The 15,792-nt window shown below is 40.1% G+C and overlaps 1 protein-coding gene across 2 annotated transcripts in view; it reads right to left on the reverse strand.

The window, feature by feature from the left end:
- The window catches only part of nebl (nebulette), a 347,345-nt gene that overhangs the window by 101,025 nt on the left and 230,528 nt on the right, over positions 1-15,792 (reverse strand). The gene's annotated exons all lie outside the window — the stretch shown is intronic.

Below are 15,792 nucleotides of genomic sequence, written 5' to 3' on the forward strand. Positions count from 1 at the left end.
CTCCTGTTTTGTACCATACCCCACTGACACATAAATAACTCCAGCCAATGTCTGTTGTCCCTTGCTGTTTCTTAGCTCCACCCAAATAGATTCCACAATGCTTTTCTGATTGAGATCCTTTCTTGCTAGTATACTGATCCCATTCTTATTATCAACACAATTCCACTCTTTTAACTTGTTTAAACATTGAATATCTTTGAACATTCACTTCCCAATCCTGGTTACCATGCATCCATGTTTTTTATGCATTTTAGAAGAGAGAAACTCTTTTCCAATGGATCTAAATATTTAATATCTCACAGTAGACAAGAAGAATGAGAGAAAACTTACTGAAACAATGAGTTTCTGAAGACATATATTAGCACATCAAGGTGGTTTCCCCTTGTGGAAGGGTATAGGATGAAAGGGCATAATCTCAGAGCAGAGAATAATACAATTGGAACAGAGATGAGGAGGAATTTCTTCTCTTAGAATTCTTTACCTCAGAAGACTATAGAAGCTGGGTCATTAAGTATATTCAAGACTGAGATAGACATTTTTAATCAGTAAGGGAATCAAGGGTTATAGGGAAAAGGCAGGAAAGTGGAGTTGAAGATTTATCAGCTCAGCCATTATCTCACTGAATGGCAAAGCAGATGTGATGGGCTGAATGGCCTACTTCTGCTCTTATATCCAAAGATTTAATTATCCTGGTTTGGACAATAGCAAGTCAGTTAGGAAAATATACTAGAATGGACACAATTTTCTCAATGTTGAGAATCTCATAAGTTCAATATTTCAGTTAAAATTTTAAAGGCCGGATGAGGATCTCACTAGTGAGAAGTCTATTTGCATACATTAACCTCATTATTATTGAATATTGTCTTGTTTATATGCATGTTCCCTGCTCCAGGACATCTCTGCATGGCTTCCTCAGGGTAGTGTCCTCAGTCCAACTATCTACAGCTGCTTCCCTCTATCATAAGTTCAGAAGTGGGAATGTCATTGATTTTGGACATCAGTTCCATAAAATTTTAAAAGGCTACACCTTATGTTGATAAGGCTATTAAAAAGAAAACTCATCCAGAATTGAGTCTTATGGAAAGTAAAAGTTAAAACAATACTAAACAACCAGTAGATTTGAGGCAGTGTGTGCAATTCTGAGTTCCAGGTGTCTAAATAAATTGAGAGATTTGGGACATAGTAGGAGAAAGGTACTTACACAGCAGGCTGAGAGGATATTTAATTTCTCAATGAATTTACTGATGAAAGCAAATAGAGTCATAGAGATGTACAGCACAGAAACAGACCCTTCGGTCCAACTCATCCATACCGACTGGATAAAAAACTCAGCAGGTCCGGCAGCATCCTTGGAGACAGAAACAGGGTTAACATTTCAAGACCAATTTGAGTCTTCATCAGAACAGAACTGAAAAATGGTGGTTTTCATGTTGTACACAGAGGGGTAGGAGGGGTGAATGGAACAGATTGCGAGGGTACTGCCAGAATAAAAGGCAAAGGGAGTGGTAATGACAGTAAAAGGAATGATAGAGATGTAGAGTGATAGATGGGAAAAGGAAAAAAATGGATCTGCTCTGCTGAGAGCAAAGTCAACAAGACACACATAAAACATGGTTGGGCAGTGGGGGAATGTAGGAAAAATGGAAGTGATGTTTGGGACCACAGACAGTGAGGAAGAGAAAGGGTCTAGTGTTATGCTTTCTACAGTCGCATGGGAGGGTGCCATAGAACTTGGGAGGGGGCTTTGATGAAATGTTGGGAGTGATGAAAGAGTGGACCAGGGTGTCATAGAGGGAATGGTGGTATGCCGGTAGTGGAAGGGAGGGGATGATATGTTTTGGTGGTAGTATCCTGCTGGAGGTGGTGAATTGACAGGCACTTTGCTTTTCACAGTCTGAAGTTAATCATTGCTTGCAGGTTTTTAATTACATCTTTAATCCGGCTGTTTTGATTTACTTTCACATCCATTTCCATGCTCCTTTATAGCTTTTTTCAATTCAAAAAGCAATATTGCTGCCTTGAAGGATGCTTTCATCCTAATTAAAAATGCAGATAAACTGAAATGTCACCACACAGCACAGCTGAAATAGATGTCTAACTAATCATATCTCCAGCTATCACAAAGAGGGGGTCACCTAGACTTACAGTAATGACCATATGTCTTTATTTGGATTAAAACCCTGAAGTTTCTTTATGCCACTTTTTTGTTTAGAAAGTCAAACAGTAAAAGTCAATAAAACATCTAAGGAAATACTATGGTTCAGACACTTTCCAGACATTCCCCATTTACTTCATGCACAAAAAACCCCAGAAAATAGACAACCACTTTTCCTAGGAGCCAAAACATGACCTTATAAACACAAAATGATCTGAAGGCTACATTCTTAGGGTGAACAATATATCTCTACTCTAATTCACATAACTTAAGCTTAGACGTTTTGAGGTTTGAAGAAATTGTTAACAATATATTGTAACTCTGACTATAAACCATAAATTACGTTCATACATTTATCATGTAAAATTAACAGAAGCAATAGAAAACAAGCAGGTTAATAAATTTTACTACAAAGTGCAGTTATTGATCAAAAAAACATTTCAAAAGACTCACTGGCTCAGGTTCATCATGGTAATTTTTAACTTACATCAATTATGGATTGAGGAATTTATATGCACAATTAAACAGTGCTCCCTCTAGACCCTGTTCAGAAATGGCATGGTGAAGTAGTAGATCTGCAAAAACCTAGAAAGGGGTAATGGTATTTTGGTTCTCTCTGCTTGAATATTCAACATTTAATTTGCCCACACAGAGATGATTCATCTCCCCCTTTGACATAACATTATGCACAGAAAAACATTTTCTAGAAATTCCCTCAGCCAATCTGTTTCCAGGCAACAGTGAACAAATTTAAACAGAACATAGAAAAATACAGCGCAGTACAGGCCCTTTGGCCCTCGATGTTGCGCCGATTCAAGCCCACCTAACCTACACTAGCCCACTATCCTCCATATGCCTATCCAATGCCCATTTAAATGCCCATAAAGAGGGAGAGTCCATCACTGCTACTGGCAGGGCATTCCATGAACTCACGACTCGCTGAGTAAAGAATCTACCCCTATCATCTGTCCTATACCCACCACCCCTTAATTTAAAGCTATGCCCCCTCGTAATAGCTGACTCCATACGTGGAAAAAGGTTCTCATGGTCAACCCTATCGAAACCCCTAATCATCTTGTACACCTCTATCAAGTCACCCCTAAACCTTCTTTTCTCCAGTGAAAACAACCCCAAGTGCCTCAACCTTTCCTCATACGATCTTCCTACCATACCAGGCAACATCCTGGTAAACCTCCTCTGCACCCATTCCTGTGCCTCCACATCCTTCCTATAGTATGGCAACCAAAACTGCACACAATACTCCAGATGCGGCCACACCAGAGTCTTATACAACTGCAACATGACCTCAGGGCTCCGGAACTCAATTCCTCTACCAATAAAAGCCAGTGCGCCATATGCCTTCTTCACAGCACTATTTACCTGGGTGGTAACTTTCAGAGATCTGTGTACATGGACACCAAGATCCCTCTGCTCATCCACACTACCAAGTATCCGACCATTAGCCCAATTCCCCGTCTTTTGTTACTCTTACCAAAGTGAATCACCTCGCACTTACCTACATTGAACTCCATTTGCCACCTTTCTGCCCAGCTCTGCAACTTATCTATATCTTGCTGTAACCTGACACATACTTCCTCACTGTCAACAACTCCACCGACTTTCGTATCATCCGCAAACTTGCTCACCCAACCTTCTAGCCCCTCCTCCAGGTCATTTATAAAAATGACAAACAGCAATGGTCCCAAAACAGATCCTTGCAGAACACCACTAGTAACTGCACTCCAAGGTGAACTTTTACCATCAACTACTACCCTCTGTCTTCTTCTTGCCCTTCACAAAACCATGCTGACTATCCTTGATCACATTATTCCTATCCAGATGTTCATAAATCCTATCCCTTACAATTCTCTCTAAGACTTTGCCCACAACAGAAGTGAGACTCACCGGCCTATAGTTACTAGGGTTATCCCTACTCCCCTTCTGGAACAACGGAACCACACTGGCACTATTCCTGTAGACAACGAGGACATAAAAATCAAGCCAATGGCTCTGCAATCTCCTCCCTTGCTTCCCAGAGAATCCTGGGATAAATGCCGTCAGGCCCAGGGGACTTATCTATTTTCACACTTTCCAGAATTTCCAACACCTCTTCCTTACATACCTCAAAGCCGTCCATTCTAATTAATTGTGACTCAATATTCACATAGTCCCCAATTAGAATAACTACAAAAATTCCAGGGAAAAAAAATATAAAAACTAGCTTCTCTGTTGAAAGCATGAGACTTTTGATCCATCGCAGTAAGAGAAATTAACATTACAATGTAAGATGATGCAAACCTCTCTTCACCATGTAATATAAAAGGAACCTTGCTGGCAGATTTTTGATCTAATTAAGCATGGCTTTCAGAGCAACTACATTCTAAAATGCACAGAAAGATATGAAAAGGATTTACAAAGGTCATATGGAGAATGGCAGGTTACTGAACCCAAAATGTTAACTCTATTTTATCGCCACAGATGCTGAGTTTCTCCAGTAACTTGTTTTTTTTGTTTGTTTCAGATCTCTAGTATCCATTGTTCCTTAATTATTTTACAACAGGATGACCATTGGATTTTAATGAAAGCTTAGAGAAACACTGGTCAGAGAAAGCAATGCCACAGGAAAACTAGAACATAGCAGCTGATGCAAAAACCACCTCATGTTAAAAGACCAGGGGACACATGAGGAGCATTTGAAGGTCACAATGTTACATTTGTTCTCATCCATATTGAACACTATATTCCATTTTGGTTCCACAATAGCGTTGAAAACACATATGCACATGCTTTGAGCCATGCTATTTTTTAGCATACACCCATGGAACATCTGCCAGTAATATGCAGAGTGGGCAAATCACAAAGTCAATCAACATGGAATATTGGTCTGACACAATCACTGCTCTTTTGGAGCTCAAAAGCTCAGCTGATGCATCCTTTGATGACAACATACTAAGAGGATGACGAAGCAACCATGGCTGACAAGAGAAGTCAGGTACACCAATACAGCAAAAGAAAAAGCATTCTATGTGATAAAAATTAATAGGAATCCAGAGGGTTGAGCACCCTTTAAAAACCAGCAGAGGAAAACAAAAAAAATCAACAAGGGTGGAGAAGATGAAATAAGAATATGTTAGCTAGTAACATAAAAGAAAATTGCTGGAGTTGTTTAGATATATAAAAGGAAACAGAGGCAAGAGTGGGCATTGGACGACTGGAAAATGAGGCTGGAGGTGGAGGAACAGTGGAGAAACTGAATAGGTACATTCCATAAGTTTTCACAATGGAAGACACCAGTAGTACACCCGAACTTCAAGAGAGGCAGGGGCAGAAGTCAGTATTATGGCCATCACTAAGTAGAAGCTGAAAGGTCTGAAGGTGGATAAATATCTAGATTATATGGACTACACCACAGTGTTCAAAAGGAGACAGCTAAGGAGATTGTGGGGGCAATGGCAGTGATATTTCAAGAAACACTGGAGTCAGAGACGGTCCCAAAGGATTGGAAAATGGCTAATGTAATATTCCTTTTTAAGGAGGGAGGGAGGCGGAAGACAGGAAACTATCAGCCAGTTAGCCTGATCTTGGTCATTGGTAACATTTTAGAGACCATTATCGAGGATGAGATTGCAGAGTCCTTGGAAGTGTATAAAAAATAGGCCTAGGGTATCACAGCTTCATCAAGGGTAGGTCATGCCTGACAAATCTGTTAGAATTCTTTGAGGAGGTAATGAGCAAGTTAGACAAAGGATAGACATTGGGTGTGATATACTTTGATTTCCAGAAGACCCCTGAAAAGGTGCCATTCAGGTGGTTAGTAAATAAGATATGAATCCATGATGTTAGGGACAAGGATAGAGGATTAGCTAACTGGCAGAAAGCAGACAGTAGTGATAAAGGGGTCTTTTTCCCGATGGCTGCCAATGACCAGGGGAATTGGCCTCGTTCAGTGTTAAGGTCACAGCTATTCATGAGATATTAATGATCTGGTTAAAGGAACTAAGGGCATTGTTGCTAACTTTGCAGACGACACAAAGATAGGTGAAGGAACAAGTAGCCGAGTGGGGAGACTGCGGAAGAACTCAGACCGGCAAGGAGAATGAGCAAAGAAGTGGCAGATGGAATACAATGTGGGAAAGTGTGAAGTTCTGCACTTTGGCGGGAAGACTAGAGACAGACTATTTTCTAAATAGGAAAGGCTTCAGAAATCTGAAACACAAAAGGGACTTAGGTGGTTAGTTCAGGAGTCTCTTATGGTTAACATGCAAGTTCAGTTTGTAGTTAGGAAGACAAATGCAATGTTAGCATTGATTTCAACAGGGTTAGAATACAAGAGCAGGGATATACTGCTGAGGCTGTATAAGGCTATAGTCAGCCTGAAATCAGAATACTCTGAGCAGTTTTGGAAGATATGCTGGCCATGGAGTGGGTCCAGAGAAGTTTATAAATGTTAAGAAGGACATGGAGTTCAACAGCAAGGAATTTATGTTGAACTTGTATAGGACACTAGTTCAGCCTCAGTTGAAGCGCTGCATCAGTGAGGACTCCCACAGTACCTTCCTCCTGATGTACACCATTGCTCCACCACCTCTGCTGGGTCATTCACAGATCACAATTGTAAGTATTGGTCATCGTGAAAGAAAATATCAAAGGACCACAAGATGCAGGAGTAGAAGTAGGCCTTTCAGCCCACCAAGTCTGCTTTTCCTATCAATGTGATCATTGCTAATCTGATAATCCTCAACTCCATTGTTTTTGTTTTAGTTCTGAAGAAGGGTCAGTGGATCCAAAACATAACTCTGCTTTCTCTCCATAGATGCTGCCAGAGCTACTGAGTTTTTCCAGCAATTTCATTTTTGGTCCACTTTCCTGCCATTTCCCCATAACCTTGAATTCCCTTGCTGGTTAAAAAAAGATCTGTTTATCTCAGCTTTGAATATATTTAACAAACCAGCTTCTACAGTTCTTTGCAGTAAAGAATTCCACAGGTTCACTACCCACAGAAAAGAAATTCCTCCTTGTCTTGTTCTTAAATGTGCAATCCATGATTCTGAGATTATGACCTCTGGTCCTAGACTTTCCCGCAAGTCCACATCTACCCTGTCACATCCCCTAAGAATCATATATGCTTCAATAAGGTCACTGTTAAATTTCAATGAGTACAAATCCAACCTACTGAAATCTCCTCAAAAGACAGTGCCTTCATACCTAGTATCAGCTTAATTGACCTTCTCTGGACTGCCTCCAATGCCAATATATCTTTCCTTAGACAAGGGACCCAAAACTGTAGCCCAATTGTAGTCTAACTAGTGCCTTGTATGCTTTAGCAAGATTTGTCTACTTTTATACTCTATTCCCTTTTCATTTGCCTTCCCTATTTGCTAGCTACTTGCGATTTATGCACAAAGGCCCCCAAATCCGTCTGTGCTGTACCTTCATTTCCTTTTTTTTTTTGCGTCGCGCATGTGTTGTAATTGGAAAACAACAATCTAATCAAGCTGCTTAGGTGGCATTATAAACTGAATTAAATGGTTTTACAACCATCTTTTAAAGCCTGATTACATTATTGCCTTGTAATCTCTGTGATCTATTTATACATTGTTAATTTTATGAAGTACAGTTATTAAAATGAACTTCCTTTCTGTGTCAGCAGCTGATCTCAGTACAGCTGCCAGCACACTCCACATTATTGTTAGGCAACTACATTCAGTCGTTAAAGTTTCTCCACAGATGGATCTGTGCAATCGCTCTCAAGTGGATGTTCACCAGTCCTCAGAACAAAAATGTTCTTCATATTATTTGATGCCTTAATTCTCCACTGATATTGTAGGAATCAGTTTCCTCACCCAACTACTTTGGAAATGTCAGGGAGAATGTTTCCAACATGCCCTTTATCCTTGAGCAGACAAGTTGTCCAGAAATGGAGAAGGAAATGTCTGCAAATCATTGGAAATTCTATCCCATTTCTATGGGCAGACAAGAATGCCAGTGTGAAATCTGAATGAAGAGCAGGAGAGTACTGTGGTGAAGTAGGAAGAAGGAAGAGGGGGAAAAGGCTGGCAGTATGAACTAGAAAAGGGAAGGAACAAAAGATGCCAAGTCTTTTTCCTAAAGATGGTGAATTGAAAACTGGAGGGCATAGTTTTAAAGTAAGAGGGGAAAGATTTAAGAAGAAACTGAGGGGCAACTTCTTCAACAGAGAGTGGTGTGCATATCGAATGGGCTGCCAGAAAAAGTGTTGAGGAAAGTACAATAACAACATTTAAAAAAACGTTTGGATAACTCCATGGATGGGAAAGGTTTAGAGGGATATGCAGGCAATTGGAACTGGCTGAGTGTGCACCATGGGCCAGTTTGGGCCAAAGGGCCTGTTTCTATGCCATATTACCTCATGACTCTAAGAACTGGGGAGGAGGGGATACAGTGCAATATAAAGGCTAGGAAGAGCTCATTTGTCTTTAAATTGTCATAGCCATAAAGACATTGAACAGATTCATCAAGAATACAGATTCATATTAACCTGCAACTGAAGGCAAAGGTTGACAGTTTTTGCCATGATCTTCAGCTACATACTGGTTTCATCTGCAAATATACACTATCGTACTCAACATTACAACCAAATATCATAAGCTTATGTTCAGGGTCATCTGAGTTTGTAGATTTGGATACATAGATGCACCTGGTTTGTATTCACTTTCCACGTTAGCAGTATGATTGATTAGAAATAAGAATATTTCACGAAGACAGTTTTAAAAACTAATATCACTGCCTGAGTCTTACCCATGGGCAGGAGGAAAATCTCCACAGATTCTTCAGTATGAGGGCTCTAAGCCAGTTAACGTCTGTGGCTTATTTTAACTGATCAGGTCTGACTCCTGTGCAGAACTAATTGGAATGGCTTTATGGCCATTGAATGCCAATCCATAGGACAGATATTTGAAAACAATCCCAAGCAAAGAAAGTAGTGCATTAAAAGCAGGTTGGGCAGATCATGGTGGAGCAGACTGAAGGAGATAGCCAGGAGTGAGGAATGCAAGGTTCTCTATGCAGACCAGGCAACACCTGCTCTGATTCGGACAGAATCTTTTAGAAATGAAGATAAAATCCATACCAGAGTCTCTGCTAGCCTGATACTATTTGACAAAGCATGTCTTGCAATATGAAAATTATGTTCAGATGCAAAATTAGGTTGTCCATACCAATATTTTAATATTAACTTGACCCTCTACATGGCTTTGATAGCAGCCTTCATTCTCTTGAAAACAAAATTAAAAATGCAGGGGCTGGACAGCTGGGAAAACACAGCATGTGACCACCATTTTAAAGTCCTGCCTGCTCCTTTCTTAATGAGTAGACAAAGCTTAAATCACAGTTCGTATTTACTGAGTGTTATGAACAACAGGATAAACCAAATACCATTCAAAAGAGCAAAATCTGAAATTTAATAAAAGCTAGTCTTATAGCAAACATGTACCGATTGTTCTAAAAACCCAACAAGTTCACTAATATATTTCTGAGAGGAAGCATCCATCCTTATCTGGTCTGGCTTACATGTGACTCCAGTCTCACAACAATGTGTTTGACTCTTAACTGCACTCTTGCAATTATGGATGGGCAATAAATACCCACCTAGCCAGTGATGTCCATATTACATGGACAACTAAAATAAAATTGTACAACTGCCATTTATCTTATTCCTAATTAAGATAGTCACCATTGTCTTACCAGACCATAGGACTACTCTTTGATTAGAGGAGGTGGCTTATCTTGAGGGTCACCATGCCTCAGGTGAAAGGAGAGGTTCTGGACAGTCCAAACACATTTGACAGTGAAAGTATACTTTTGGTGGAAATAAACGTATCCTTGTATTTGTGGATTGTGAGGGTGGAAAATTGAATTCCTGGAATGCAAAGGAATTACTATGCGATTTTTTTGTAGGGTAGTTAAAAGGTCAAAAGAACTACAAATTATCTGCTGTTTACAAAAGTCAAATGGCTTCGTAGTGAACATAAGCTTTTTTTTTACAGAAGAGATAAGGGTGGAGTCATATTACTTTAATGGTTGGGCAAATATATTTGGAAAAACCATCCTGGATGTGTGCTTTGTTTCCTAGCAACAATCCCTGGCCTGAGGTAGTTTGTGTCTTGTCACTGCCTTGCAGCTGTGAGCAGTTGGATTAAATTGGCAAGAGGGAAAACTGTCCCCTTTCTCAGCAAGTAACAATATGATTCTCAGAGAAAAGCAGTTGGAGAAATAGCTCAGTGATATATATCCTGGGAATAAGAGAAAGCTGCAGGAATCAATATCTCTGACATCCTCATAAATGCTGAAAGGTAAACTGCTAACTCAGTCATGAGAGCCATGTCCAACTGACCCTTGAAATTAGGGTCGACCGTCACTTTGAGTTGATCACAACATGGTCCTGTTGACAAAAAAAAGAACTGTGAGAGAATCATTTCATTCTACCCTTTCAGCTTGTACTCTTGATTAACAGGGCTTTGCCCTGTTTTTCCAATCATAATGCTCCGCAGAGCTGTTGTCTCATCCTGTCTGTATATTAATCTGAGTGTGTTTAGGTTAAACAGACATAGTTTCACCCTGCATAGCAATTTAGTTAATGATCCATCTTGCTGGAACCAAGAACCATAGAAATAATACAGGACAGAAGAGGGTAATTTGCCCATCTTGTCCATGCTGACCCAAAGATACCCAGATGCCCTTTTCTAATCCCATCTTCCTGCACGCAGCCCATATCCCTGCAGCTGCAGCTTTCAGCACTTAAGATGCAGGTCAAGATATTTTTTTTTTTTACAGAAAGAGTTTTACAGGCAGCAAATTCAAGACACCCATCACCTCTGCATAAAAATGGTTTTTCTCAAGTTAATTGTTTAAATTGTTTAAAGAGTGGGATTAGTTTGAACAATCACGTTATTTTTGAGTATATTGAAGAAACCTGCTGGAAAACAAATTGACCAGTTTGGTGGTTAAATAAAACATTCACATTTAGTATGACTAGTGGAGTTTGATTTCAAATGCACTCCTCCCATCAGAATCATATCTATTTAAAAGGTTACATATACTGAATGCCAAATGAATAAACTAGGAATTGTATCTATATGCACTACCACCTATAAATTATGAATGTGATTTTTTTCAGTTCTATTTAATATGATGCACAAATTGCATTTTCACACAGTTCAGTGCCTAACTTCCTGCATTCCATTTTTGATGTTAACCTTGCTTATCAAAATAAAATAAAAACAGGCATATTTTGTCATAATATACTTCAAAGTCTAATGGTTCTCTTCTGACAGCAACAGTTTTATTCCTATAATGAAAATATCACAATGCTGGATATTCCAGTCAGTGGTAAAGCAATGGCGCTCTCTGCTGAATATGCACAAATATTTAGGTCAATTCTAATGTGTGGATTTCCCCTTTCCGGTGACAATTCAACTCTAGCTCCAGGTTAGGGGATCTCCAGGCATCTATTAGTAGTGATGTAATGAAGCTTAGAAGCATCCAATCACATTGGAGGGTTCTGCTGATTAGCAAACCAGGAAGGTAAAAGCACTAAATGGCCTTCTTTTATAATTCAACATTTCAGACAGTGAAGCAAATTACTAAAGTTTATTAAGATAGAACCAAAACAGCATAAAATGAAATACAATCAAAATATGATTTTTTTTTAAATATAGCAGGAAACTTTGAAAAACTGATTCTCTACTGTTGTACAATATTCAGTCAGAATTCAGCAGCAATTATGAAAAATTCATAGGATAGCTCATTCCAGTTTCAACTATTTCAAGAGGCATTAACAGTGGAATTTTCAACACTTCAGTGAGCTCCGGAGGAACTCAACACTGCACCCTCTGAAGGAGTGTAAAATTTGTGTTATTCTGCACATGCGCAGAAAACCAAAGTTTCTGACAATTCCACTGGAGTAATAATAACGAATATGGATTTTGTTGCTGACATTATGAACTCAATAGCCCAGGTTTTATATTGACAACTAAAAGTCGTGACAATATTTTACTATTCCAAAGTTGTGTTAAGCAAAAAAAGTGCATGTATACATTCATATAGAATCATACCGTAAACCACTATTAAAGAAAAAATGAAATAACTTTTTTTCTAATGATATTTGAAGATGACAAAATGGATGGTGGACTGACCAGAAATAACAAGATCTGGAACAACTATATCAGGGAGTCAATGAAGAGTGTGGAAACATTGAAGAATGTTGGTGAGAGGAGACTGAAATCACATGGACATCTGCTGTGCAGTAAGAACAGACGTGTGGTCATGAGAATAATAGAGATGTGACTGCCTGGAGCAAGAAGGCAGCCTAGATCCAGATGAAAAGCTGCTCTGGTGAGGGGCAAACTCAGAAATTGGAAGAGAATGGGTAACTGAGGAGATGGAAAAGGATAGTTAACTAGCATTGTGGCAACATCAGATAAAGTGCAAGAAACCAAAATGAGGAGGTATTTCGAGATGCAATCATAGAAGGTCTAAACTTGGACAAAGTCTAACTGACTAATTATCTTGGCACTAATGGAAAAAATACTTCACTATATCTGCAAAAATCATCTTCCAATACATACTTAATTGGGAATTATGACTTTAAATGTCAGTATAGTCCCATATAGAGCAAATAACTCCTACAAATAAAACTGAAATAGATTGCTTAATATCACTGGAGGAGAAGGCTCCTCAAGTATCCCCACCCTCAATGATAGAAGAGCCCAGCACATCAGTGCAAAAAGATACAGCTGAAACATTTGCAACAACTTCAGCAAGAAGTGCTGAGGGGATGATCCATCTCAGCCTCCTTCAGTGATCATCAGCATTAAAGTTATCAGTCTTCATTCAATTCGATTCACTCCACGTGATATCAAGAAATGGTTAGAGGCACCGGATACTGCAAAGGCTATGGGCACTGACAACATTCTAGCAATAATACTAAAGACTTGTGCTCCAGAACTTGCCATTCCCCTAGCCAAGTAAAGTTACAACATTGGCATCTTCCCGACAATGTGGAAAATTGCCCAAGTATGTCCTAAATGTCCAACCCAGCCAATTACAGCCCCACCAGTCTACTCCCAATCATCAGTAAATTGACAGAAGGGGTCATCTACAGTGCTATTAGGGAGCACACTGCTCAGCGACGCCCAGTTTGGGTTCAGCCAAGGTCACTGAGCTCCTGATCTCATGACAGCCTTGGTCCAAACATGGACATAAGAGTTAAGTTCCAGAGGTGAGGTGAGAGTGGCAGCCTTTCACATCAAGGCCGCATTCGACTGAGTGTGGCATCATGGAGCCCGAGCAAAACTGGAATCAATGCATATCAAGTGGAAAACTCTCTAATGAGAGTCACATCTGACACATAGGAAGATGTTTGTGGGGTTGTTGGATGTCAGTCACCTCAGCTCCAAGACATCTCTGCAGGAATTCCTCATCGTAGTGTCCTAGGCCCAACCATCTGCAGCTGCTTCATCAATGATCTTCCCTCCATCATTAGGAAGTGGAGATGTTCGCCAATGACTGCACAATGTTCAGGATATTTCGCAACTCCTCAGATACTGAAGAAGTCTGTGCTTAAATGCAACAAAATCTGGACAATATCCAGGCTTGAACTAACAAGTGGCAAGTGACATTTGTGCCACACAAATGCCAGGCTATGACCATCACCAACAAGAGACAATCTAACAACCACCTCTTGACCTTTAATGGTGTTACCATTATTGAATCCCCACTATCAACATCCTGGGAGTTATCATTGGTCAGAAACTCAACAGGACTGACCACATAAATGCAGTTGCTACAAGAGCAGGTCAGAAGCTAGGAATATTGCAGCGAGTAACTCACTTCCTGACTCCCCAAAGCCTGTCCATCATCTACAAGGCACAAGTCAAGAGTGTGATCGAATAATCCCCACTTGCCTGGATGAATGAAGCCCCAATAACACTCAAGAAGTTTGACACCATCCAAGAAAAGCAGCCCGCTTGATTGGCACCATATCCACAAGCATCCACTCCCTCCACCGCCAATACTCTGTAAGAGCAGTGTGTACTATCTGCAAGATGTACTGCAGAAATTCACCAAAGATCCTCAGATAGCACCTTCCAACTCATCACCACTTCCATCTTGAAGCACAAGGGCAGCAGATGCATGGGAACACCACCACATTCAAATTCCCCTCCAAGCCACTCATCATCCTGACTTGGAAAAAGATCACATTCCTTCACTGTCACTGGGTCAAAATCCTGAAATTCCCTCCCTAATGACATTGTGGGTCAACCCACAGCAGGTGGGTTCAAGAAGGCAGCTCACCACCACCTTCTCAAAGGTAACTAGGAACAGGCAATAAATGCTGGCCCAGCCAGTGATGCCCACATCCCACAAAATGGATAACTTAAAAAGAACCCTAATATAGTCTTGTTATGCTCAGTTTTAATCAAGATTGCCTATCCTGGTAATTATGTAGTTGATAAACTAAATAACAAACATATTTATTTGCACAAAAGAAAGCAGATGGAATATTGCAAGAATTTAAAGGGACAGTAATGGTTATGCCATTGCACTTAAAATTGCCTCAATGGTCCATTCTATTTGTTCAGAGTTTTACAGAATGACTGCATCCATATGCTACTACTTGTCTATGATGCTCAGTGGTAGAATTGCACAAAAAACGCATTCTGCAGTGCCTTTGGTAGAACCTACAAGAAGACTTCCTAAACAGTACAAAGTTGAAAATCACACAACACCAGGTTATAGTCCAACAGGTTTAATTGGAAGCACACTAGCTTTCGGAGCGTCGCTCCTTCACCAGGTAATAGCGGAGGACACAATTGTAAAGCATAGAATTTATAGCAAGAATTTACAGTGTGATGTAACTGAAATTATACATTGAAAAATACCTTGATTGTCAGTTGAGTCTTTCATCTGTTCGAATACCATGATAGTTTCACTTCTTTCATGTGTAAATCACAAAACCTTTTTTTAAAGTTGCATTCCCGGGTTAGCTGTAACAATTGGTGTTAGCTAGACAATATGTTGAAGGTGTTACCCCCTGTGTTCTCTGTCTATGCCATGATGTTTAGATTGATTCTAATCTAAAAGGTGATATAAAAGTTTTACATAAATTCATGCAGTTTTTGAGCAAAGTACAATGTAATTCTGGAAGTACAAATTCACTCCACAAAATATATGTGTGTATTTGGGTCTTTGTGTCTGTCGTGTGTCTGTCTGTCTGGGTTGGGGGTTGAGTGTGAGAGAGTGCGCATATATGTGTGTAGTGTGTGTAGAGTGTCTTAAGTCTGTGAGGGGGTGCACGTGTGAGTGAGAGTGTGAGTGTGTGAGTGAGAGTATGTGTGTCTGGGGTGGAGGGTTGTGAGTGTCTGTGAGAGTGTGTGTGTGTGTGTGTGCCTGAGTGTAGAGTGGTCTAAGTCTCTGAGAGGATGCCTGTGAGAGTGTGGGAGGGTGTGTGTCTGTAAGAGTGTGAGTGTGTCTGTGTGTGTGTGTCCGTGTTTAGGAGTGCCTGTGTGTGTGCATGTGTGTACGTGTGTGCATGTGTGCCTGTACGCCTGTACGTGTGTATAGTGCAATAGTGGTCAGCTGTAATGTGACACGAACCC

Source organism: Chiloscyllium plagiosum, unplaced genomic scaffold (genome assembly GCF_037043375.1).
Source record: "Chiloscyllium plagiosum isolate Xiang-an unplaced genomic scaffold, Cpla_swu_hap1 HiC_scaffold_5, whole genome shotgun sequence".
NCBI lineage: Eukaryota > Metazoa > Chordata > Chondrichthyes > Orectolobiformes > Hemiscylliidae > Chiloscyllium > Chiloscyllium plagiosum.